The 27,603-nt window shown below is 47.7% G+C and overlaps 1 protein-coding gene across 5 annotated transcripts in view; it reads right to left on the reverse strand.

Annotated features, from left to right (window-relative positions):
- MID1 (midline 1) overlaps positions 1 to 27,603 on the reverse strand; it is a 395,896-nt gene that overhangs the window by 140,919 nt on the left and 227,374 nt on the right. Inside the window, exon 1 of one of the 5 annotated variants that reach the window (XM_043570082.1) lies at positions 7,664 to 7,945. The exons of 3 other annotated variants lie outside the window; for them this stretch is intronic. The gene's annotated coding sequence lies outside the window, so the exon portion shown is untranslated. Of the gene's footprint in view, positions 1 to 7,663; positions 7,946 to 27,603 lie in introns of those variants that run through there. One more of the 5 variants, XM_043570087.1, reaches the window with a different exon arrangement.

Here is a 27,603-nt window from a genome sequence, read left to right on the forward strand (position 1 = left end):
TCTCAGAAACGTTCGCTCAGACGCTGAGTGACCTTGGGCAGGCCGGCAGAAAAGAGAGTAGAAGACTTCAGTCTTCTCTCAGAAACGTTCGCTCAGACGCTGAGTGACCTTGGGCAGGCCACTCACCTGGCAAAATAAACCAACCGCATGGCGGCCAAAGGCCTGAAACACCAGGTTGGGCTCAATGAGAGGAAGCGGCAGATTCTATCTCGCTTTTGGGCTTTGAGCTACCGGAGGACGCATTCCACTTCTTAACCACTTGTGTAGCCCCATCATGGAAATGTAAGCTAAGCTACCTGCCATGTTCCAGGCTGTGTCCTCACCCGGAAGGCAAGTGAATGGGATCCATGGTTAAGCAGCTGCAACACAGTTTCATTTTTCTCTAATGTCCATCTATTCGGCCCTTACTGTTCCCCCACCGAATGCCCTTTTTTTCCCTCTCGGAAACGCTCCCCGGAAAATGCTCCCTCCTGCTAAAATTCATCCAGCTTCCACCTACAAAATATTTAATGATTCTTCTTGTGTGCCAGGCACCGTGCCCCCTGTGGTTCCCTGGCTGCCATTCCCAAAGACCTCAGTGAGTCTTGGAGTTCGGAAAGGATGCTAAGAAGAGAACAAATGAAGGGGTCTGACCCACAGGCAGTCACATCAGCAAGTCCCATCTGCCAAAGGCGGGACCTCGCCCACAGATGTTGTCCCTGAAAGGGCAGTCATGAGTTTTGTAGCTCCAGGCTCCACGGCCGGCTTTTTCTCCAAGGAAAGGGTCGCCCTGAGGTTTGAAGGGCTGAGAGTCCTGCGCTCTTAGCTCATCCATATTACTTCTCCCCCAACCCCCGGTCGGGACCATTGTCTAGAGGAAATAGGAGTGTGGTTTGGAGGTGGGGCGGGACAGGGGGGAAGCTGGGCAATTATGGAAACTCAACTCACTGTATATTAGAATAGGGAGTCCCAGCAGGACCAAGAAGGTGTCAGAAGGATGGAGAAAGAAAAGCGTGACTGGCCCGTTACCAAAACTATGGCAAATCTTTCTCCCTCTGGGCTCCGTCCTGTGTAACACGGAGGCATGCCCTCAAAACTCAGAACTGAATCTGACATTAATCAGATTTTTCAGTTTGCTTATTTATTTTGAGAGAGAGGGAGAGAGAGAGAGAGAGAGACAGAGAGAGACAGAGATACTGCGTATGAGGGGCAGAGAAAGACAGAGAGAATCCCAAGCAGGCTCCACACTCAGTGTGGAGCCCGAGGCGGGGCTCGAACCCACAAACCACGAAATCATGACCTGAGCAGATACCAAGAGTAGACGCTTAACCGACTGAGCCACCCAGGCACCCCTTAGATTGGTTATTTTGTAAGATAGTGATGTTTAGGGGTGACTGGGTGGCTCAGTCGGTTGAGCGTCTGACTTCTTCTTCGTGAGTTGGAGCCCCACACCACACAGCGCCCGATTTAGATCCTCTGTCTCCCCCTTCCCTGCCCCTCCCCTGCGCACATTCTCTTGCGTTCTCTCTCTCTCTCAAAAATAAATAAACATTAAAAAAAAGATAGTGATGTTTAGAAATGGAATCATTTCTCACTGGAAAATGTTCTGGGTTTCAAACAACAGACCCTTAGAGCATAAAGTCTTCCAAACTGGGGAGTACCTAGGAGTTATTTTTCTCTATTGATAAGATTTGATTAAATTACTATTTAAGAATTATGATAGGGGCACCTGGGTGGCTCCATCAGTTAAGCGTCCAAGTTCGGCTCAGGTCATGATCTCACGGTTTGTGGGTTCAAGCCCTGCGCCAGGCTCTGTGCTGACAGCTCAGAGCCTGGAGCCTGCTTTGGATTCTGTGTCTCCCTCTCTCTCTGCCCCTTCCCCACCTGCTCTCTTTCTCTCTCTCTCTCTCTCTCTCTCTCTCTCTCTCTCTCTCTCTCTCTCTCAAAAACAATAAATAAACATTTTAAAAATTAAAAAAAGAATTATGATACATTGATTTTAGCTAGGAATTCATAAACTTCTACAAATGGATATGTGGTTAAAAGTTAACTAAACTTCACAATTACAAATCATTTGTCAAGTCTCCCAAGTTCAAGAAGGGTTTGGCTACCATCAATTTATCAAGTGGATTCTTATCCATACAAATATAGTTGTTAATAAGCAGGTAACTTACATTGTGCTACGGGAACGATAAAGTATATATCAGATCGGGGCGCCTGGGTGGTGCAGTCGGTTAAGCGTCCGACTTCAGCCAGGTCACGATCTCGCGGTCCGTGAGTTCGAGCCCCGCATCGGGCTCTGGGCTGATGGCTCGGAGCCTGGAGCCTGTTTCCGATTCTGTGTCTCCCTCTCTCTCTGCCCCTCCCCCGTTCATGCTCTGTCTCTCTCTGTCCCAAAAATAAATAAAAAACGTTGAAAAAAAAAAAAGTATATATCAGATCAAAGATTATTTGAGGACAGGGATCATATTAAAATCATGCCCGTAGCCCCAAAGTGGCCTGGCATATAAAAATCATTTAAACTAGCATAAATGGGGGCGCCTGGGTGGCCCAGTCAGTTGAGCGTCCTTTCTCGGCTCAGTTCATGATCTCGCTGTTCTTGAGTTTGAGCCCCCATCAGGCTCTGTGCTGACAGCTCAGAACCTGGAGCCTGCTTCGGATTCTGTGTCCCCCTCTCTCTCTGCCCCCTCCCCTGCTGGCACTCTGTGTCTCTGCCTCTCAAAAATAAATAAATATTTAAAAAAAAACTATAAAGTAACGCAAATGAATGAACTACTGAATATAGTAATTCTGTAAGTACTCAGTAAGTGTCCTTGAATGATGTAAGAAATGAAGGAGAGACTTTGTCGTATGCTCATCATAAACAGTTAACCATATATAAAACTTAAGGGGCGGGGCGCCTGGGTGGCGCAGTCGGTTAAGCGTCCGACTTCAGCCAGGTCACGATCTCGCGGTCCGTGAGTTCGAGCCCCGCGTCGGGCTCTGGGCTGATGGCTCAGAGCCTGGAGCCTGTTTCCGATTCTGTGTCTCCCTCTCTCTCTGCCCCTCCCCCGTTCATGCTCTGTCTCTCTCTGTCCCAAAAATAAATAAACGTTGAAAAAAAAAAATTTAAAAAAAAAAAAAAAAAAAAAAACTTAAGCGGCGCCTGGGGGGCTCAGTCAGTTAAGCGTCTGACTTCAGCTCAGGTCATGTTTTTCCAGTGCCTCAGTCTTCTGCCCTCTTTAACACTTTCTGTAGGCCATTAACCATCCAAATCTGTGCCAATGGGACATTTTCCTCCGGGGGGGGGGGGGGGAACCTTGTGGATCTAGAAGCATCCCTAATATTTTGTCCTTCCATTTAAAAACATTTCCAGAACATGCCAGATTATAAAAGCAGGCAAACAACCTTCTAGAACAAACCCCCTGAGATGAGTTTCATGTGCAATAAAAGGAGTTGATAATGAGCCAGAAAGGAGTGATGTTGCTAGAACTGTCCCATATCTAAATGGAGATTAGATTCCCGTTTGACCTGGCTTCGTAGCCCTCTCTTTAATCACAGCGTATTTGATATTCTCTTCCTTGAATGAACTCATTTTCATCGTGCCTTTGGTCACAAGATTAAAGAATCGCTAACTAATTGTTCCAAGTAAGCAGAGCAATTCCCCAGGACTCCAATCCCGACTCCCAGCGGTGCCCGCCGCCTGGCCTTCCGTCGTAAGACACTTCAAGCCTGACCTCTGCAGGTGGAGAACGGAAGTGCACAGGGCCCAATCGATTGTGGTCTTTTCTTTTTAAAAGCCCACCGAGTTCTGAAAACACAAACGTTCACACTAGGTACGACAGGGACACTGATAGAATATGTTGGCCTCCCCTTTCATTTTAGAAGTTGCTTTTTTGAAAGTAGCAACCATTTGACTGAAAAGCATTTAAATTCCATCTGCATATTAACTTTGTCCCGGCTAACCATTAATTCTTTCTGCCCATCGAGAAAAACCCAAATGCCTTAGGTGAACTGAGATCCTGGAATCATGCGGGTTAAAAAATGTCCTGATCGGCCCCACCTTTCTCTAATCAAACAAATTGCTCTTTGTCCAGTGACCAAATCCCCCCCTTTCCACCACCATGCAGCCCAGGTTGCCATAGCTACCTTGGATGTCTATTTACCACACAAGGGATCAAAGCCAGGAGACATCCACACACGCACTTAGCCTTAAAACTTGCTGGAATGTCTGCGGATAACATGTGCCCACAAATTAAAGGATTTGCCCACAGCCTATGCGGTCCACAGCCGAGCAGACTACGAACGCACTTCATAATGAATGGCGAGGAAAAGCCACCGAGAAATATTTCAGAACGACCCTATTTTAAATTCTGGTTAGTTACAGTATCTTTCAAGCTCAGTGTTGGCACAAATGAGAACAGAAATGCCTTTTACAGTTTTAGAGGCTTGACTTTCAAATGAAGGAAGCCATCAAACATAGTCGGATGCTGTAGGGGAGTCCTGTTTTAAGACCTATCGCTTCTAATTCCAAGCCTGGCACGCACAGGTAGCCTGCCTTTCGGAGCGGGTAGGGTTCCTCCCCAGAATTCTGCCTAATTTGCTGTGTCTCATTCTCCGTCACTGTTCTCTGCCTTCATTCACCTCACCATTTGTTCAATGAGGATCAAACTGCCACCTCGTTCTCTCCTGGGGATGTGACAGAGAATAAATAGATCGCGTTGGTAAAGGACTTTCTAATCCTCAAAGGAAAGATGAATACAAAGACATTCATTATGAAACCAGATGTCCTTGGGCATTTTAATTCCAATCTGAAGAACGCAAAACAGGCCGAGTCACAGCTTCCTTGTAATAGCACCAGGCTGGCCTTGCAAGAATTAGCAGCTGCTTAAAGCATTGGCTCACTACCTTGTTTTTCCCCTTCACGCTCGTGTTAGTCTATCAGAAATAGAGCGCGCACCTTCTTCTCTTCGCCTGTTTTGGGAAGTCGTCGGGATATTAAAAACACAAAATACGTCTGGTAGGCAATTTCGTCTGGAGCAGCTGATTTTTTTTTTTTTTTTTTTTTTTTTCCTAGCTCGAGAAAGAATTATGAGTGGTGCGCTCTTTGGGGAGGGTATCGGCCGTTGCAGGAATGCCAGAGGGAAACCTGTTGTTTTTGGCCGGCCTCCTACAACAGGTGGCCAGGCCTTTCCTTTTGCCTGGGGACACGGCAAATTCCTTCTCAAGGAAGTTTGAGGAGAGTGTCCCATTTAGGACCAGAGTGCAGAGAAAGATCGGCACACACTTTAAAATTACTTCCTGATAAAGGCAAATCAGGTTCACACTTCTCGTCTGTCCTAATTCGGCGTGACCTTAGGAACCCTCAAATAATATTATCCTTCTATGCGGTTTTTTTTTTTTTTCTGCCACCCCGGCAGAAAGTTAAACCCCCCCTCTGAATCTCATTGCAGGGCAAGCAGCTTTCTAATTCTGCTGGCCCTGTCTGGCTACCCGCTATGGCTCGTACGGGGCAGGGATCTCCTGGCTGCCGCACCATTGTTCAGCACTGTGCAGCCCTAGGGGCGGATCACTCCTCAGCGAAGAGATTGCATTTCATTGCAGAGCTGATGACACAGGGACCTGTTTGATAGTGAACGCTGCAAATCCGGCTGAGGCTGCCGGGCTGGGATGGCAAATTGGCGGGTGGGTGCGATTCACCCTGCCTGGTCGCGGCGGTTTGGCCCGAGAGAAACTCAGATCAAGTCAGGATTAATCCACACCAAGAACTCCACCACTCATCCCCTCCACATTGTTGTTCTAGCTGCCGTGGAACAATGTGTTCGATTCTTGAAAGGCTGGACTGCCCCGATTCTTTGGGTGAGCAATGACCCTCCCTCTCTCTCCCCCTTCCTCCCACCCCCGCGGCATCCCACCCTCTTTTCCAGTACCGAACAGGCCAAAACATCGTTAGGCACACAGAGTCGCGAGATTCAAAAGTCGTTCGCTCACTAAATAACGAAGGAGCCATCACATGTGTACCCTTAGAACTTCAACGCCGGGCTGAATTCCAGTTCGCGCGAATGCCACGGCGAGCCAGGCATGGGGAAGATCATGCCAAGCCGGACAGCCTGCCTTTGGCATCGGGCACAGGGAGTGCCACCGTTCCACAGGGATCGTGTGGGAACAGGGATTCTGAAAACTGAGCTCAGACACCACCAAGGAGAGGACAGGTGGCCGTGCCCGGGATCAAATGACTTCTTTGTTCCAGCTGAGGACCTTTGTCAAAAATGTTTTGCGTTCCTCTTTCTCCTTTTAAATCCTTCCCATTTGGGCTTCTCGCTCCTTCCCCCCATCCCATCCGGCGGCTCGACAGAAAAAGAATGGGATCAGTTGTGGGTTTGCAGAACTAAAAGAAACCGAGCCTCGGCCCCACGATCTCCACCCAGCAAGGCAAGGGCAGTTCACTGAAAACACACGGCACTTGCTGATCTAAACGTGCTTCCCTGCATTCACAGAAACTTGCCAAGCACGCTGGCTTAGGGGGCGAGCGGCAGAGGGTCTCTGCGCTCGACCAGTGGGGGCTCTGCACCTCCTCCCGAGGCTGCAGGAAACGGACGGAAAGTTCCAAACCCCTCGCCCAGGCCCCCAAAGGGAAAGTTTTGCTTCCTATGCAAATCACTTCCCCCAAAGCTGTCGGAGTGGAGGGTGCTGAACTCATCTAGAAAAAGATGTGAAGAGCTTTTCTGGCGGTAACACAGATGCTAACTCTTCCTACCCAGATTTATTGAGAGCTGGCAAAAACAATTTACACTCCTCTGGTCAATTTTCTGCCGTTGCCAGCCTGCCGGCATGTTTTTCCAATCTTGTCTTCCCTTCCTAGGAGCAGTGATCTTGATATTTCTATATTGACATAAGAGTCTTCCATAACTTTGAGTAAGTTGTAAATGGCACCTTTTCTTGGCTTCGTACACCCACTTTTTCCTTTTCCTTTCTTAATGGCAAAGCCATAAACCTCTGCCTGGGCTGATAAGGAATGTTATCACTCTGCCCCGAAGCCACGGAAGAGGCTGTCGGTTTAGAATTCCTTTCAGAGACTCATTTAAGTAATCCCAAGCCTTTCTCAGCTCACCGCGTCAGGGTTGTCTTCTTACGGCCAGAAGCAACACAGTTTCACAACTGCTGGAACAGAAAAATAAATCTGCATTTTTCTGGAAGGGCCGGCCGTCTGGGCTCATTTCGGGCTGGTTCCGCCTTCTCAGCCGCAAACACAGTGAAGTGCTCAGAATGGGAAGCCAAAATGAGATAAGACGCCCCGTGTAATTCTTTTTCAGGATATTCAGTTATCTTTATTCTAACCCAAAGCACAGGATAGAAGCTTCAAAAAAAGCTCGAGAAAGACCCCGCACGACACAGCCCGGCGACTGCAAACTGGAATTGATTTACATATTCGACAAACCGCTTTTCAGCCCTTTACAATGACTGGCTGACATCACCGATCACCATTAGAGGCAAAGCGGGGCGGGGGGGGGGTGTGGAAAGCCGGGGGGGGGGCCCTCAGGAAATCGGCTCCTTCGGTTCCCTCAGGAAAACGCAGCCCCGACTTTCCGCCAATGGATGGACGTGGACAGCATGTGCTAATCCAGAAGGCTCGCCGGAGTACCATCGCGGGGGGCCCAGGCTGCGCCCTCCCGCCCCACCGGCCCGTAGAGCCCCCGGAGCTTACCTGCCTCATGTTTAGAATTCCATGACCCATCCGGCAGGGAGCGAGCTGCCTCGAAGCCCACGCCGCGGTCTTCGGAGGGGAAACACCAAACCCAACAGCAGCCCGCAAGACAAAAGCAACTCAGGGAGACCCACAGGCAGCAAAGAGCACGTTTTCTTCCTTTTTCTTTGATCTGTTGCTACACGCACTCTGCCCAAGACAATGTCAAGTTTCTCAAGCTTTCCTTCCCCAGCCTATGAAAAGTCGGGCTCAGGGCAGCAAGGACCGCCTGGCTCTTATTTCAAATCGGGGCTCCGAGCCGTCGTAGGCGGCTGGCTTGGGCCCCGGAGGAGCCCCGCCAATCAGGAGGAAGGGGTGGGTCCTGGGAGCCCGAAAGGCCGCCTCCGCGAGGATTAGAGAGCTTTCGGGATTTAAATGGCTGGAAGCCGCTGGAAACGGTGCGAAAGCTCCCAACGTGAAGCCTGAGTGCTGTTCTTATCTCGCTGCCCCGGGTCCGCTCGAAGCGTAACTGACTAGCTTCGACCCTAAGGCCCGGAAAGTGACCCAACCGTGTTTGGAAAAGGGCATCTGGCACCGAAGCCCTACTTGGGCGGAGACGCTGGGGAGGAAACCAAATGGTTTGTGCGGAACACCTTCACTGACGGGAGCACTTGGGGGAGGACGGTGCCACCCACCTCATTTCCATATAGACGAACTGGAGATCCAGCCCAAAACACCCAAACCGAAAGGGGAAGGTGCACGCAAATGTGTTGGAAAGCGGCAAGGGAACAAGAATCGTTATCTGTTGGGAGCCCGAGGCATAACTGCCCAGAATACTGTTATTCGAAAAATAAACGCTGATGTGTCCTTAAGAAGAAAATGACTAAAGGAAGCCTATGTCCCTTTCGCTAGGGTTCGCCTTCCCCACAGGGTTGAATGTGGTGAGCTTATGAACAGGGCCTAGCTGGCCATCAGCTCAGTAGGATAGGAGGAAAGCTGGCTGGCTTCTGGTAAACTTAAACCCGGACTGAAAAAGAATTCCCGAAGTTCGCTTGCTAAACTTCACATAAACAGGAACTTTATTCAACTCTCAGCCAGCATGATGTCAAGGCAAATCGACCTTTGGATTTCAAAAAAGTGCACGTCGAGCAAAGACTACTTCCTGTGGCACCAGTGGCATCTTTCCCCCCCCCCCCCAAAGAGTGGCCAAAATGATTCTTTTGTGAGAATAATTCCGTAAGTATTTTTAAATTTTTGTATAACAGGTTAGCAGGTAACCAACGGGCAGTTTCAAAACTGTCATCTGCGTACCCAGTTCTATGAAAACTCAGCAGCCCAGTATCTGCTGGCCAGGAGGTCCAAAACCCCACCCCAGCCCCCCACCTTGGTAGGCCAAGGGCCCGCCTAGTGACACAGGCTGGCTTTAGTCCACTTGTCCTTATTTCGGAGCCCTTCAGTTACGACCCAGCCCAACCTCAGCGCTCCTCACTTGGGGTCAGATCATTCTCCGCGGTGGGTGCCGTGCTGGCCGTTGTGGGATGTTGAACAGCGCCGGGGTCTAGGCCCCCTAGACGCCAGTAGCTTTCTCACGACAATCAATAATAATCATGCGGGGGGGGGGGGGACGTAAAATCATGCCAGATTGAGAACCATTGATGTACCAGCTCTGAGATATTGGTTCTCAAGCCAGAGCGCGCAAGGAGACTTCTGGGGAGATTGCTAAAAATGCAAATCCCAAAGGCCCTGCTCCTGTTCTAAGGGAATCTGATCAATTGCTTTGAGGAGGAGCCTGAGAATAGCATTTCTGACGCACAAAGGACTCCGATTTGCTTTGAGATGTACTGTACCTATCCCTGCCCTAGGTATGCCCTCGGCCCCAGGACATAGGGAGCGACCCCGAGCTGCTGCCGTTAAATATCACTCGAGTTAAATCCCAAGGCGCACCTAATTTATCACCTTCAACAAAAGCTTCTCACAACTGCATGTGCCTTCTGCGGTCATCATCTCAAAGGTACATATGAGCTGGAATTTCCTCTCACCATCACCGTGCCCTTTCAAAGTTTCATCCGTCTTTCTTCTCCTTTACCCACTCCCCTACCATCGTACACGGTCAGATGTCACCACTCTCTGTTGCTTCCCCAGAATGCCCCAAGACGAAGTCATCCCTTCCCTCCTCTATGCTCATAAAGCAGTTTATAGACACCCAGTAGCGTGCTGGCAAATGTTTGACAACCAGCTCTCCAAAATTTAAAAAAAAAAAAGGCAAGATTTGTAGTCGCGTTTGCCAATTTCCGCGGTGTAAGAACTCGCTCCGTTCCCACCACCAGGACACTGAACAGAGTTAGAAAGGGTGGCGCCGAATCGGCGCTGTGGTCATACACTCTCGTGTCTCTCGTATTCAACTATGCCACGCCGGAGGGTAAGGATGGCGTTCTAGTCGTCTTTGTAACCCCAGCCACTTGCAATGTACGCGTTGTGCAGTAGGTGGGCAACCGACATGCATGGGGAGAAAACGCAATGCAATGTGCAGCTCAGACCGGAGTGCATGATGAGAGACCAGCCTTCTAAAACAGAACCTCGGATTCCCGGGTGTATTTGTGAGACACTATATTTTTTATGTTTTTATATGAAGGCATCCCCCACGTTCGCATCCACATCTTTACACAGTTCTATCAGCTGTAGATTGCAAAGACCTCCAGGAGGAATATAGACAGTCACCCCTGGGAAGTACAGGAAAGGTAAGAGGTACGGTAATTGATGACGGTTATTTCCACCATCTTCTCCTTATGCACTAAGACAGGAATGCTAGCGGTGGTGTCATTAGCAAACACCACTTGCGAGTGCCTCCTGTCAGCCAAGCATCTTGCCAGCTTCTTCACCGACGTGTGCCATTTAATGTCCGCCAAAATACCACAAAATAGACATCACCGTCGTCAGGCTAAGAATGAGCAGACACGATCATGGAGGCACAGTAAATAGCCCAAGATCGTAGTGTTATAAATCGCTGTACCAGGAATCAAGTGTTTGGGATTAGAATTTTTCTGCTTTTCGTTGTAAAACATGCTGTCTCCGGAAGCGTTCAGAAGCTGCCTAAAGAAAGTGGACGGCGTGAAAAACGAAGTCTCCTTCATTTATAAATACGCCAATATAATTTTTAAAAACTTCCAATGAAATAAATGGCCCCTTGGGGGTCGTCCATCGAGCGAACATTAGATCCGCTCATTGGAAACGGTGTAGGCAAGTCAAGCGAAACAAGGAAAGAAACTTGCTTCACCAGAGGAGAGGATGCCCCCTTCCCCAGTGTGTGATTAACAGCGTTTGCCGATGACAGCTGAAGGGATGTTGTAGTCTTAATGGAGCCTAGATGACAGTCCTGCGTGGTTATGTGCGGGTCTGGTGATAAACAGACCTGCACAGCAAATGGAACAGGTGCCTGGACAGGTGGCCCTGGGCAGGCCCTCCTGGCCACGGATGGATATTAGCATGGCACCTGACAAGTGTGCCGCCTCTTTCTGGATTCTATTAGGGTCAAAGCATATGGGATTAGCACTTGTGTGCATAAATAATGGCCGACCGTCAGTAACGTCGTATGGTTTATTGAAATATGTGTCGGGACACGACATTAAAAGTCAGTGAAAACCAAGCTGAAATGGCCTAATCGGCCACTTGGAAAGCGTGCTTGGTGCAAGTGAAGTCTTTGGGGTCTATGGAAAGAGTGTACTTACTCTCCTGCAGAGGATCCAGGAAGCCAGTCGCTTTATACTTGTGGCGGCAGAGGAAATTTTGAGGAATACTGTATTCGAGGTAATTCGTGAAGTTGCTTTAAGTTGACAACAACACAGGTCCCTGCTTAGAAAAAAAAGGAAGGGGCGCCCCGGTGGCCCAGTCGGTTGAGCGTCCGACTTCGGCTCAGGTCACGATCTCGCAGTTGGTGGGTTCGAGCCCCGCGTCGGGCTCTGTGCTGACAGCTCAGGGCCTGGAGCCCGCTTTGGGTGCTGTGTCTCCCTCTCGCTCTACCCCTTGCCCACTCACACCCTGTCTCTCTCTGTCTGTCTCTCTCTCAAAAATAAACAGTAAAAAACAAAAAATTTAGAAAAAAAGGAAAATCCCGCCTAGCATTCTTACAGCACGTCACCAAAAAGCAAGTTTCTACTCGCTGAGTGCGGGCGTTCATGAAGTGCATTTCTTTCAGTTGCTTGATGGAAGCACCGAGGGATACCAGAAGCACGGGGGGTAATTTGGAGTTCGTTTTTGGTGTTAGTGTGGCCAGTAAACTGGCTGACGGACTTCGGGCAGACGAACGGACATCTTTAAGTCCAGATTTTTCAGGGGGCAGTTGGGCATATTATGGGCTGAATGTTTGTGTCCTCCCACAATGCTTATGTTGAAATCCTAACGCCTAATGGACCAAGACAGATAAAATCATAAATGGGAAAGGTTTTTTGGTAACTATTGCTTGTATGAATGTTTTGGATGACAGACACTGGGAAGAAGGAAAGAAATCTGTGAATACAAAAACGGAAGGAATCGACACCCTGTGAGAAACGGTTTCGGAGAACGGAGCCTAAGGACAGACCTGCAGACAGGACGGAGCTGACTAACTGGGCAGGGTTTTCAATACACTGAACTTGCTATTTCCTCACTTGAAAACTAAGGACGTGAAACAAATCATGCTATTTAAAATTTTAATCATAACTTACTACGTAATAATTCTCTGCGTTTAGGGGTGCCTAGGTTAAGTATCCGACTCTTGAGTTAGGCTCAGGTCACGATCTCACGGTTCATGAGTTCGATCCCCATGTTGGGCTCTGTGCTGACAGTGTGGAGCCTGCTTGGGATTCTCTCTCTGCCTCTCTCTCTCTGCCCCTCCCCCATGCGCATGCATGTGCTCTCTCTCTCTCTCTCTCTCTCAAAATAAATATATAAACATTTAAAAAATAATAATAGTTCTCTGCTTTTAGAGGTGAAACATTCTGACATTTCCTAGTTTTTGTTGATGAACTAAATATGGCTGATCCCTCATTATTTTCCTCTTAGTAATCTGGTAAAGCTTAATGCATGAACTTGGCAATGGTTTTCATATACTCCTCCCGCTGTCAAATATTCTCTACACTCCCAATTAAACCTTCTGCTTCATGTCAACGCAATAATATCCTGCTTCCCCAAAAGTAAGTCTTCGGCTTCCGAGTCATCTGCTTTTTTGCTCCAGTTTTGTGCCGAGATTTGCAAGGAGAAAGTTATTACAATGATTTATTTATTTATTTTTTTACTTGCCTTATTAACCCCTTTCCTAGGTTCTGAGGTCGGTAAGGCCTGCGTCAGTCAGGGCTCTCCAGAGAAATGGAACCAGTAGGATATATAACGTACATCTTGGGATTTATTTCAAGGACTTGGCCTGTGTGACTGTGAGCACTGATAAGTTTGACATCCATAGGGCAGGCTGGCAGGAGCACATCCTACAGTTTTGAGGCCAACTTTCTTCTTCCTCAGGGAAACCTCAGGTTTGCTCTTAAGGCCTTTGACTGATCGGACGAGGGCCCCCCACATTCTCAAAGATCGTCTCCTTTACTTTGAGTCGACTGATTGTGGCTGTCAACCACATCTGCAAATGCCTTCAAAGCAACCCCGAGATCAGAGTTCGATTGAATAACTGCTGACTACAGCCTGGCCAGCGGACTGTTGTATATCCCTGATAACAACAAGCACACAGTATATGGTCGATTAGTTAAGAAATGTTTACTGAATCGCTGCAACTAACGATAATTGCAAAACCTCCGGCAGTAGAAGGCTCTCTTCTTTATAGATAATGAAATTTTGCTAATAGACTTATCATGTGCTTCTCAACCACAACACTGGAAGGGAGGAGCTCTAAAATGTTGAAATAAAATGATTTCCAACTGATCGTTCTATCCCAAGTCAGACTATTCATCAAAAGTCAGGACCGAACGCCACTACTTTCGTAGAAAGACGCAAACATGTTTACATCCCTTCTACTCTTTCTTTGGAATCTACTCAAAGATGTGTTTTAGCAAAAGGAGGGAATTAAACCAAGGAAGATATGGCAACGGGTCTCGGAAGCAGAGAAACCAACTTGGAGAGAAGTGAAGACGATAGCTGGGGCAGTCTTAGAAAGCCCCTGTCTGAGCTATGGCAGGATGATGGAGAACTCCCGGACAGAGGTCTCCGGGGGGGCTGGGGGGATGACACTGATGGATCACATTTGAGGATGAACAGGTGCACGTAGATATGAGCAAAAGGTGACACTATCATTAATTCCAGGAAGAGCGAAAGAATGCCCATAGAAGGAAGCACAGTCCTAAAACACTCCTGAAATCGGGAGTGATCTCTGATACAGAGACCGAGGCAGAGGCTACCGGCAGCCAATCCAATACCCAGCTTCCCCTTGTTTCTTTCCAACAGAGCTTCAATGTATTTGGTGGCAGAAATGTGCCGGAGCGAAGAACATTTCCCCGTCTCCCTTGCAGGTGTGGCTGGTGATGTACAACTATATGGCCAACGGAATTTTCATAGAAGCTGCTGTGGAAGGCTTCTGGGAGAGCTCTGAAAAGAGATGCACAGTTTGCCCTTCGCGGTTCCCAATTTCCCTACCGGGAACATGGATGCGATATCTGAGGGGCTGGGGCCATTCTGGAACCATGAGAGGGACGGAACAAGTGGTAAAGCTGCAAAATAGCAAAGGCAGAAGGGTCCTGGATTCCTGAGGACATCTTAGAGTCTCTGAATGAGCCCTGAACTTCATGTTCTGTGAGAAAAATAAATTGCTGGGGTGCCCGAGTGGCTCAGTCAGTTAAGCATCTGACTCTTGATTTCGGCTCGGGTCATGATCTTACGGTTTGTGGGATCGAGCCCCGCATCGGGCTCTGTGCTGACTGCACCTGGGCAGAGCCTGCCTGGGATTCTCTCTCTCTCTCTCTCCCTCTCTCTCTGCTCCCTGCTCTCTCTCTCTCTCTCTCTCTCAAAATAAACAAGCAATTTAAGAAAAAAGAAAAATATGGGGCGCCCGGGGGGCTCAGTCAGTTGAACGTCCGACTTGGGCTCAGGTCATGATCTCGAGGTTCGTGAGTTGAGTCCCACATCGGCCTCTCTGCTGTCAGTCCGGGGCCCGTTTCAGATCCTCTGCCCCCCTCTCTCTCTCTGCCCCTCCCCCACTCATGCTCGCTCGCTCTCTCTCTCTCTCAAAAATAAATAAGCATTAAAAGATAAAGAAAAAGAAAAAGAAATTGCTAATTCTTTCTGATCCTATGCGGGATGTTAAAGATACGGTCTAAAATTCATAAACCAAGAAACAGCAATAAAAGCATGTTACAGGAAATATGAAAGTACATATCAGAGGAAATCTTTATGAGTTGAAAGCGATTGCTCCCAGAATGGAGTGGTGGTTTTCATTACAAGTCGTTCATATATTTGTACTTTGAACATGGATTACTTTGATACAAATTAAAAATAATTAAAAATAAACAAGAAGATACTCCGCGGTGATTAAATCAATTTCTCGGCCCTTGAACTCACTTCCTGTATCAGCAGTGTGTTATGATTATCTGGCCCGTAGTTAACCAAAGAGTCAGGGTAGAGCATTCGAGAAGTTACGTGCCTGATGGCGCATTTTGAACCTCAGGGGCAATGTCACCATGTCACGCACATATGATCTGATTGGCATTTCCTCTTTCCCCCACCACAGATTTAATTTGCTCAGAGTTTATGACTGATTGGCCATGTAGAGTGGGAAATAAGCATATTAAGACAGCCCTGATCCAAACTGCTTTAGACTAACATTCTTTCAGAATCAAGGCAACCCTGATGCCTTAATAACTGATCAGACTAATTTAAAACAACAACAACAATTTTTCTTCTTATTCCTAACTGGCATCATCCTTGATTTAAATTCATTTTTAAAAATTGGGTTTAAGTAGGGCAGGAAATAACTGGTTACTGTTCTTTATATTATTACCACGTTACTTCTTATTCTTTTCTCTCTCTCTCATTTTTCTTGCATAAGAAACGGGTTAGTCTCTCAAACCTTTAATATTTTAATACTCAAAGCTGATTTTTAAATTAGCCTTAGAGATGAAAAACAACATTCACTTATGTGATTCAGATCTCAGTTTTTATATGTTAGGAACAAACAAATCAGGCTGGTTCTTTGATAATCACATGGACAGAAGGTGAATAGAAATTTTAATCAAAAGAAGCTTTGCACAGGATTTGCACTCCTTGGTTGTAAAAAGACAATGCTTTATCCTTTAGATTGACACTTCTCCAATGCACAGAAAGACTGCAGGCATGGCTGTATTTTTTTCCCCCTGATTGGCAGAAACCCTCTCCCACTCCACACATAATATCTATACTTGGATTTAAGATGGAGGAAAAGATAAAAGCTACTTCAGAATCATGGTTTACATGTCTCTTTCCTCTGCTAGACACAGATGAGGGTGTTTTTCTGCTCTCTTTTCATAGCCAAGAAAATAATAGTTGCTCTCTTTTCCTTATAACTAGATGGCTCATCATGGGTTTCTCCTCTGCTGGGAACCACTTATGGAAATTCACACATACTGAGATCGGCTTTCCTATACTATTCCCCTGATGCAATATGCAAGATAAACATATTGAGTCGCGGCAGGGAAAAAAAAGGCAAACGTTGAGTATCAGTGCCTTAGCTTTCTCCGTATTTACTGAGGAGCTCTTTTAAATGTCTGGGAAACTGCATTCAAATGAAGCTTCGTTTTTGTTCTCCTTCGATGTAGTAATTGACAAAAGGAAAGGCTTATACTGTTTGTCTATTTTATAAATGTGCTATCTATTTTGTGTTTAAAAAAATTTTTAATGTTTATTTATTTTTGAGAGAGAGACAGACCGTGAGCAGGGGAGGGGCAGAGAGAGAGAGAGGCACAGAATCCGAAGCAGGCTCCAGGCTCTGAGCTGTCAGCACAGAGCCCGACGTGGGGCTCGAACCCACGAACTGTGAGATCATGACCTGAGCCGAAGTCGGACGCTCAACCGACTTGAGTCCCCCAGGTGCCCATGGTGCTATTTAAAATAATTTCAGTGTGAGTGATGTAAATAACGTCGTACAGTGACCAAGATAACCGTACTCTTATTTGTAGCTTTATCTGTGTTCTATCCGAAAGCCCTACCGATATTTCTCCTAAACTCCCATCTGTGTGGGGGAAAAGATAATTTCGTTATGGTCATCTCTAGAAACCAACCAACTGGCTCTACTTATCTTCAACTGGGCAAACTAATCTAACCCAATTAAAGGGATCTAAAACCAGCTGCTCTAGGAGGTCTAACTTAGTTAAACCTTAAAGTAAAAAGTGGACACCCGCACTAAAGGGATGTGCTATCGAATACAATAGAGACCAGCAGGAGGGACTTGTGCTGAGTGGAAAGAGAGGAAATGAAAGGAGTCCCGGATCTGTCATGGCGAGACCGGTTATGCGTTCGGCCTTCTTGAAAATGGAGCACGTTTCTGATGTGTACATGACTCCCATCTCTCTGACTCCACAACTCACGCTCTTTCCAGAACGCGGTGCTGCCACCCCGGTCCCAGGTGCGGCTCTCCCATGGAAAGAGGCATCAAAGCCCAGCACGCCAGCGCATGCCTCACCGCAACACTCCCTCATTCCCTGTGCCTCCTTCAGGGGTGTTTGGGATTCACCGCGTGGATTGCGATTCGGTTCTGAAATCACCAACCTCAATACGCCTCCCAAAGTATCTCACGCTGCACCTTCGAGATAAGTTTACTTATCTTGTAAACACCTTCAGGAGCGTACTTTGAGTGTATCTTTGAAAACACACTGGAGCACTTTTATGATTTCTCTTTACCTTTAACGGTTTTCCAACCTGGGGATGGGTTCATTTGATCACCTGTAGGTAGGGGGGAAAAAACCCACACACGTGCCTGCCGATGGGGTATTCCTCATGGAAAATGATGGTACTGTTGTGCTACGCAGGGCAGGGTGTGAAATTTTAGGGCCATTTCTCTAGGACTGCAAATGAGGTTTTTCCTTCTTCATTCAGAATTTCTCAAAGGCTTTCCCGTTGGAATATGTCTCTGTGATTCATTTCCACAGTTAGGAACACGGCCCGTAGAGGATCTTGCCTTGTTCAAAACTAATTAGTGCATCAGTGATTTAGCCATTGATCTCATTAGCCACATACAGATATCTGTAGATCCCTACGAATTGATTTTCGTCACTCCCAGGGCATCCAAAGACCTCGAGCGTAAAGACAAGGACTTCCTGCAGGAAAAAAAGGCTGAGGACTCTCACGCCTTAACGTCGTGCTAACAAAGAAGCAATGGCGTACCTTCTTTATGCCTGTACGGTCAGTCATTCATTCAGCAAGTATTTGTGTGGAGTGCTTACTACCTGCCACGCATCCTTTTAGGCGCTGGAGAGGCAGGCGGACAGGTCCAAACAGGCTGAGGGCTGCCCTCATCGGCACACCTTCTTAGTGGAGGGAGACGGACGAACAAATCAACAAATAAAGCGTGTCTGAGGGCGACAGAGGTTCTGGTAAGGGGGTAGGGAGCCAGTGGTGGTTGAAGCCGAGTGAGTGTGTGTGTGTGTGTGCGTGTGTGTGTGTGTGTGTGCGTTGGGGGGGCGGCGGTTGCAGGTCCCGTAGTGGCTAGTAGATCCCGGGAAGAGTTCTGGGTTTCCTTCAGAGCAAGATGGGGGGAGACTGAGGCTTGGACACCGAGGAGTGACAACAGCCAGTCGACACTTTAGAGCTCAGTGTGACCGCCGGGCCCTATTGGGCAGAAAGAAGGTCGCTGAGGAAGCTGTTTTGTTCAACCAGGTCCCCCGGGTCAGAGATGGTGATGGACGGGGGCTGGGCGCGGAGGAGGAGACGGCGAGGCTCGGGTGGACGCTGGATGTGTTGGGACCGTAGAGCCGACGGGATGGCTGGTGGGGCGGATGTGTTAAGGAGCGGACACTAGGATGACTTCCCAGTTCTCTTCTGGGACAGCTGAGAAAACGGAGTCACCGTTGACTGACCTGCACACCACTGCGGGGGGCCGGGGGGAGGGGGGGAAGCCGTTTGGAGGAGGGGCCCTCTCCCTGCGACACTCCCCTGTGGGAGGGGCCGTGTGGCGGCACTGTAAAACCGTCCCGATGAAAAGAAGGTCCAGGGATGTGTGAAGCAAGCCACGGTTTCTACCACACGTGGCAAAAAACATTGCCCGTAAATACGTGATTTGTTATTCCCAACCAGTGCAGTATGGCAATGTGGCGAGGAGCACCGATCCCAGAAAGAGCCTCAGTCCAAGTGTCAACTTTGTCCTTTAATGACTGTGTGAATACGGCCCATCTGCTTATTCTCCCTCAACATTACTGTGATTTGAATAAAGCGATTTGTTGGTTTTTTTTTTAATTTTTTTCTTAATGTTTTTATTTATTTTTGAGACAGAGAGAGACAGAGCATGAGCAGGGAAGGGGCAGAGAGAGAGGGAGACACAGAATCGGAAACAGGCTCCAGGCTCTGAGGCATCAGCACAGAGCCCGATGCGGGGCTCGAACTCACAGACTGTGAGATCATGACCTGAGCCGAAGTCGGACGCTCAACCGACTGAGCCACCCAGGCGCCCCTAAAGCGATTTGTTTAAACATAATATTACTTAACATTTACCGAGGGCCTACTGAATGCCAGCCACTTGTGAGAATGTTAAATTCTCCTTTACCCCTATGAGAATAGGTCCTAATATCATTCCCATTTCCCAGGAGTGAAAACTGAGGCACAGGGAGGCAAAGTGACTTGCTGAGATCATAAAGCTAGGAGGCCGCAGATCCTCGTGTACACATTCAGGCCGACTGGCCCCTGAAAACCTGCTCTTAACCACAGAACTGTAAGAGTGCAGTGCAGCGTAAAGGCTCAAAAACTGTAGCTTGTATTATGATGAGGTAACTACCAAAACAATAGAAATGCCCGATGGTCCCTCGTAAAACCCTACTCATAATCATCGCCTGACTCAGTTTCCATCTGTGCCTCACTCTCTCCCGCTCTATGTGGGGTACACAGCCTGTGCATGGCGCAAACTCTGCTGAGAAAATCAGAACAGAGCATCCATCGTTAGAAAATGCCCTTTAGAAAAATGCCCAGGGGGCGCCTGGCGGGCTCAGTCAGAAGAGCCTGCGACTTTTGATCTCAGGGTTGTGAGTGTGCACCCCAAGTTGGGAGTGGAGCCTACTTAAAATAAGGAACATAAAACAAAACAGAATCGCCCAGGGCATGGGGGTCCCGAAGAGTCAGAAAACTCATCGGAAGTGTGCAAATGTGGGCTTCTCGCTGTCGTTGGTGACATTTAAGACTAAAAGTTACATGGTTTCCAGATACGGAACAGGAAACAATTGCTCAGACGCGCTGGCCAGTAGGGGCGGGGGGTGGGGGTGGGGCGGCGGTGATACCCGGTTGCTGTCACTTTGCCCCCCATCTGAATCCCAGAAGTCTCGCCTCTGCCCCAACGTGCTTGCAGGTGGGACTGTCCTGAGCCTCTGCGCCCTCCTTCTTCCAATTAGTCACGTCCTCTGGCCTAATGAGTTTCTGAGACTAGTTTTCATTTTATTTAGGGCAAGTTTCCAGATGTGTTTTAAAATTAATCTGCTGGGGTGCCTGGGTGGCTCAGTCGGTTGAGCGACCGACTTCGGCTCAGGTCACGATCTCTCGGTTCGTGAGTTCGAGCCCGGCGTGGGGCTCTGTGCTGCCAGCTCGGAGCCTGGAGCCTGCTTCGGATGCTGTGTCTCCCTCTCTCTCTCTGCCCCTCCCATGCTCCCGCTCTGTCTCTCTCTGTCTCTCAGTAATAAATGCACATTAAAAAAATCAATCAGTGCTAGTAATGAAAGAAAACGTGACCCCTGAAGCTTCTAGCAAATACATTCCAGCACCGAAAATACTTTGGTCACACTCACGTATCTAAAAAAAGTTTAAGCGGACTATGCCACACCTATTTCTTGCTGTGTATCTCGGCAAGTCAGTGTCCTTATTCGCACACTGAAAGCATCAGTTGACTTGGCTGCCCTTTGAAACCAACTGGAAGAGATTGAAAAGATATTGCTGACTGGGTTCCCCCCCCCCCCACACTCTGATTTAATTGCTCTGGGCTGGGTCGGGGTGGGGAGATTGTTTTTCAAGCTCCCCCCGGGGGAATTAGAATGAGCAGTCCAAGGTTGAGAACCACAGGTTGGTCTAGATCAGCGGTTGTCAAAGTTTAGCCTGCGTCAGAATCCCCTGGAGGGCTTGTTAAAACACAATTACCGGCCCGCCCTGGAGTCTCTGATTGGGCAGGTCTGGAGTGGGGCCTGGAAATTTGCATTTCTGACAAGTTCCCAGGTGGCGGGTTTGGAAACCTCTTCTCTATATCAGGGGTCCGCAAACTCCGGCCCTCAGGCCAACTGTTAGCGTGTGGTCGGCAGAGAACGGTTTTCAACGCTTTCCAATGGTTGAAAAAAAAAAAAAATCGAAAGCATTCTGTTTCAGGTCATGGGAAAAGTATATGAATTTCCAATTCCAGGGTCCATAAATAAAGTTTTATTGGAAGGCAGCCACACCCACTCATTAAACCAAGCTGGGGCCTGTGTGGCTTCGTGCTCGACTCTGAAGCCTGGCCTGACTGACAATGGCTGACACTGGAGCTTGGTGTGTTTACCTCGTGAAGCAGATCCGAATAGGTATGCCACCCCAAAATACGCCACTTTGGCGTCGGGATTATTTTGAGCTAAAGGCAACTGAGAACCGGGGCGCCTGACCGGCTCAGTCAGTGGAGCATCCAGCTCTTGATCTCGGGGTTGTGAGTTCGAGCCCCATGCTGGGTGTAGAGATTACTTCAAAATAAAATCTTAACAAATAAAGGCAACTGAGAACCACGGGGGAGAAGAGTGATTTTTTTTTTTTGGTTTATTTATTTATTTTGGGGGGGAGGCAGAGAGAGAGGGGGAGAGAGAGAATCCCAAGCAGGCTCCGCGCCGTCAGCGCAGAGCCCGATGCGGGGCTCGAACTCACGAACCGTGAGATCATGACCTGAGCCCAGATCAAGAGTCCGGTGCACGACTGACTGAGCCACCCAGGCGCCCTGAGAAGAGTGATTCTTATCATCGAAGACGGGGCGTGAGCACCAAGATGTTTGCATAAACAGACCATTCTAATATAGCCCTTATCTTCCATTAGTTTCTTCACGTATCTTCTCGTCACTTCCCCACATTTTATCATTCCTTGAAGCCCAGTCCCTCTTTTCTTTGTGAAAAGGGTAGACAAGGCTTGGAGTCTCGCGGCTTCTCTGCGTTTTGCCCCTTTTCTGTGAAGTCGTGCGCACATACGTAGTGAAAAATTGTGGGCCTTTTGTCCTGTTAATCTGACTTTCGTTAGTTTCATTCACAGGCCCCAGCGACTAAACCTAAGAGAGGGGAGGGAACGTTTTCCCCGCCTGACACTCCTTACCCAAGAGATGGGAGAAGTTGAGGTTTGCAGCCTCCGTTCTAAAGTCCCCCTGTGCCTTCTCTCCATTGGTCGACAGCTATCATAGAAGCTCGACTCCTGGTTTCTCCCCGCAGCCCTGACAGAGTGGCCTTTCATGTGGTCAGAGAGGGCCTCTTGGAAACAGCATGACTTAGGTCCCCTCACAGTACAAACCCTGGACTTTGACATGATCCTATATCCTTTCTGGTAACAAATACCCAGGAAATGACCACCAAAGATCTCTACACAGCACAAACCTCAGGACATACCCACCACATATGCTAAATGAAGGATCCGAGAAAATGGTAGGCATGTCATGGGCAGGACGAAGAGGAGGCCTGCTATGTATTCCTAACCATCTGAAACCCAAAAAGTTATTTCATGGCTTTTTTTCTTTTTTTTTTTGAGGGTGGGGGGAGGGGCAGAGAGAGAGGGAGACACAGCATCCGAAGCAGGCTCCAGGCTCCGAGCTGGCGGCACAGAGCCCCACGCCGGGCTCGAACTCACGAACCGAGAGATCGTGACCTGAGCCGAAGTCGGCCGCTCAACCGACTGAGCCACCCAGGCGCCCCTATTTGATGGCATTTTAATGAAAGCCTGATACGTAAGAATTCTCTGGTGATAAGGCATGAAAACACATTCTACTGGAAATAAGCATGTAAGTTGTAAAACTTTCTTAAAAGCCCCTTCTCCTCCTGAATCATGCCCCTAATTAAATTCAAAGCCGAGTAATATCATCCACGGTTAACTAACATGGTTTTATTTCTCCCTGTTTCTCTGAAAAGATGTGTATCCTTTCAGGTAACTATTCCCTTGACAAAAAGGTTGCCATGGATACATTTTTTTTTTTTAATTGAATGCTGGTATTTTAAAGCCTGTGCAATTTAGTGAGGTATACCTGGCCTGAGGGTTATACTCATTTAAGTGCCTGTCTTCAACACTAACAATTTTATCTTAATACAGTTGCTCCGTGCATTTGACATGTGGTGTTCAGGAGTAGTTGGAAATGGCGTGGGAGTTCCTGAAGGAAAAGCAAGTAAGACACATATCACCCGGCCCACCTAACTGCACTTGAATCAGCGGATGCTTCACTCGCCTGGAATTTGTCTGATCTCGGCATGTTTAATAATGAGTCATGCAATGCATTTGCAAGGCTCCCAGGGCCCGGGGCCACGTGACGATCCTCTGTGCCTAAGTCGCTCGTCTTTGTTCAGACCGGCTGCTAATGCGTCCCACAAAGCTGACCTAATGCTACTACAGTGGCTCTATTTTTCTTCGATGGCTCAGCCTGAACGTGATATTTAGGAAGTCGATTGTCAGGCATGCAAATCGAGAGAAAAATATGCCATATTAAATCATGACGGTTTAATAAGGTATTACTCATGGGCCAATGACTTCTGGTTCTCTCCTTAGTAGGGGCGAGTTGAAAAGCGGAACCGGCCACGGAGAAGGAATGTTGCATCTTCAGAATTCCCCACAGCACTGAGTGAAATACACTCCAATATCCGTAGTATGGCTGCCGTTACTCTACCTGAACATACAAGCCGCCTTACGTCCTATTTTAGCCGTAGGACATATTAGGTGGCGATGACCACCTTTATGATCACACTTAGGTGAGATGATCATTCCAAATAGCATTCCCAAAACATTCCACATGCTTCTAATGATTGCTCCACTCCATGAATACAATGGCGCCAAACACTTAGGAATGTTTCATGGTATCTCAAGAATTTCTTTTCAGAGCAAAAGACATCTTGAGAGATTCTTCCTTTACTACAGACAGAAATGAATCAAACAGGTATCCATTTTCCTTGGGTTCAATTGCTTTTGTTGCTGTCATCCATAGACAAGGAAGCACATTTAAGAAGACATATTTAAATCACACCCTTTTCGATCAGACGTGGCACTTTGCACGCCGAAAGGTCTGGAATTCAAGAACTGCACTGCTGAAATGCATTGATGACTTTGCCCGCCGCCAAACTATTCATTTGGTAACTTATTCTCCTGGAAGTACACTAATTAGGGTGATATGTAACAGTAACACAAAACCAGTTGTTTTCCATGGGTTGATCGTAGTTTGCCACAAGCATGCCTCTGCTCGAAAAGACCGAAAACAATTTCACATGAAGAAACTGGTTTCCTTCTTCAGTCAACAATTTAAATCAGCGCTTAGCTGTCGAAGATTAAATGCAAAATGTATTAAAGGCACCGAAACCATTTTTAATCCTTCTTACTTAACTACAGATACTCTTTTATTTAATTTTTGGTTTCTTTTGTTAGATAAAGAGAAAGACTTAAAGGAGAAAGGCAAAGATTTCCAAAAACAAAAACAGAGAGAAGAGCATGAAAGCAAGTATAGAAACCATGTGGAAGTAAGTATTGTGGGATAAAGGTTTTCAAAACAAGCTTCAGGAATCGTCTTTGAAAATACAGGAGCAGAGAAAAAAATGAAAAATTAGCGGATGCCAGTAGGAAAGTCTGGCCCAATTCTCGTTTACTTAAGAGAAATCGAACAAGATTAAGCGTTTAAAAATAGAGGAGGGCAAAACAGTCATGTGTCGTTTTTGTCTTCCTCCAGTGCCTCCTCTTCGCTATAATTAATCATTTACTCCAAGAGCAGACCACCGGGGAACCGCATTGAGCTAGGACAATTCAAAGCCGTGGAAGCCAGATCAGGCCTTACGGGTTTCCCCACTGGGGTTGGGACCCGAGCGAAAGGAAGATAATGGTCTCAGAGCAGCCTCTGGTGGCTAAATGTCAAAAGCTCAAGAAGTCAGAGGCCACCTCACTGGTGTTCTTAAGACTTTGTGCAAATGGAAGTTACTATTTAAACAACGTTAAGCCCAAGCCCGTAGCCCAGAAGTGACTTGGTCAGGACTGAGATTAATTCATTAATCTCAAAGACTATCTCGGATAAGGTGGAGTTTTGATGCTGACACACTGGTACCATTGCCCGTATAGTTGGACGTCAAACGGTGTTACATACAAAATTATCTCCAACTTTCCGAGTATCTCAAATAAATGGTGGGCCAGTGATGACTGACACCTGAAATTAATTTTAAAAAAATTTTTTAATGTTTATTTATTTTTTGAGAGAGAGAGAGAGAGAGAGAGAGAGAGCGAGAGAGCAGGGGAGGGGCAGAGAGACAGGGAGGCAGAATCCAAAGCAGGCTCCAGGCTCTGAGCTGTCAGCACAGAGCCCGACACGGGGCTCGAACCCATGAGCCGTGAGATCACGACCTGAGCCGAAGTTGGACGCTTAACCCACTGACCCGCCCAGGCCCCCCTGAAATTCATTTTAATTTTTAAGCAATTTTAATTTGTAAGCGATGGCCATTTTAAAGCAATCTAAATATTTTCAATTCTTAAAAAGCTCTGCGTATGAGTGTGGGTGTGTGTGGACGTGTATGCGTGCACTCTGTCCATTAGAAGTATTTGGGCGTGTTTTCTTGTCACAGCTTTCCCAGCTGGAAAACATCTGTTTAGGACAGAGGCCCATAAATTCCATCTGGTAGACTCCCCGTTGAGCCATCTCATCTGGGATGTTTCTAAGGGCCCCTCTTCAAAAGTCTGAATCCTAGGACGTCACCTGTGTCAAACGTCACGTCCAAAAAAGTGCTGTCATCTGCAGCATCATTTCTGAGGACCTCACACTGACACGGTAGGTCAGCGTGTTCTGTTCAAAAAGAGATATTCTAGGGGCGCCTGGCCGGCTCCGTCGGTGGAGCAGGCGGCTTTTGATCTCGGGGTCGTGGGTTCAAGCCCCGCGTTGGACGTGGCGCTTACTTTGAAAAGTGTGCAAGGAATTAATAGTCATGCGCCCCTGTTCACTTCTTAGTCCCAGCGAACTTTTACTGTGGTGATGCAAGCCGTTAGCATCAGGGAAAGTGGAGTGAAAGATATGTGGGAATGCTCCGTACTATCTTTGCAATTCTTTTGTCAATCCAAAAGTGTTCTGCAATCAAAATGGGATTTTTTAAAAGAAAGCACAGAGCATAACGAGCAAACACACTGAGGGGAAGTGGCTAAGGAAGGACAGAGTTCTCTTATAGAAAGAAGGGTGATTAGCACGCAATCATTGACTGTTGTTTAGCTATGCACCTGAATAACATTAACTCATTAAAGCGTGTCCCTTAAAACCACACTCGTGAAAGAATGCTGTTGCCTACTCTGAGTAACAAAAGAATCAACTCTCGGGGAACCTGGGGGGGACTCAGTCAGTTAAGCGTCTGACTCTTGATTTCCGCTCAGGTCATGATCTCGAGGTTCATGGGTTCGAGCCCCGAGTTGGGCTCCGCGCTGACAGCGTGGAGCCTGCTTGGGATTCTTCCCCCCCCACACCCAACTGGTGTTTGCATGCTCTCTTGCTCTCTCTCTCTCTCTCTCTCTCAAAATAAATAAACTTAAAAAAAAGAGAATGAACCCCTTAGGAAAAAATGCGGCGCTTAAACTTCAGTAGGAGACCCTTCCTTTATTCTTCCTCTCAGTTCACTATTTTCACCTTCCCTAGGGTCTTGGGCCCAGTCTCAACCTTATCTTTACTCCCTCCCTCCGTGACGCTTCTTTGTCATTACACGTATGTTTCAGTATCGGAACAGCTGAATGTTCAATTATTCCGATACTCAAATATTTTACGTAGGTGAGTATTGGAATTTATCGATCTCTAAATTCAAATGTTTGAGAATCGGGATAATGGAACCTTCAACCGGCGGCGGTGCAAGAACCCAAGTTCGAGCCAGTCTCGGTCTGGCCACGAGGTCCCGTTGTGAATTCTCTGCACTTGATGAGTTCCTTTTCAGCATTTGTCAGGTAACCTAATTAGTATAGCTCAGCTATTCTTAGCTCCAGAACAGGGTCCAAAGTTCCCATGACAGTCACGGAGCACAATTTTCAAGCGTGACACAAAAACGTTCCTCCCTTCCAAACTCAGAAAGTGAAAGATGCACAGATGATAGGTGGAAATGGTTGGTCTCCGAAGCCCAGTTTGCCTGCAAACCTCTCTCGCTGTCCTGATTCCGGTGACACTCGCTGTCTGCCACCACTCATTGAATTGCGGGTCCCGTTCCGTCTTGCATTAGCCTCTCTGTTGTTATCACCCTTCTTGAAGCCACGCATCTCTTTTGACCTTCTTCCCAAATGCTGCGGGGACAACCGCATGACACTCTGCTCTCCTGCTTTTGGGCCACAGCCACGTGTGAAGGTGAGACGGTACAATGTGACCGAAGGCCCGGCTGAACAGGGAGTCAGGAGGGCTGGCTCCCGTTCCCTCGGCGCCACCGGCAGGCTTTGTGCCCTGGGGCACTCTGGTTACCCTCTCAGGGTCTCAAAATCCTCAGGGAGGCAGTGAGGGGCTGGACTCCACTCAGATAAACCGCTGGAGTTTACTGAACGCCACATCGCAGGCCCCGGAGGCGCCACGTCAAGCCTCGCCTTGCTATCTCTTCCTCCCACTGCCGCCACGGTACCATCGCTGCGTGGGCTTCAGCCAGTTT

This window comes from Prionailurus bengalensis, chromosome X, assembly GCF_016509475.1.
Source record: "Prionailurus bengalensis isolate Pbe53 chromosome X, Fcat_Pben_1.1_paternal_pri, whole genome shotgun sequence".
NCBI classification, from domain to species: domain Eukaryota; kingdom Metazoa; phylum Chordata; class Mammalia; order Carnivora; family Felidae; genus Prionailurus; species Prionailurus bengalensis.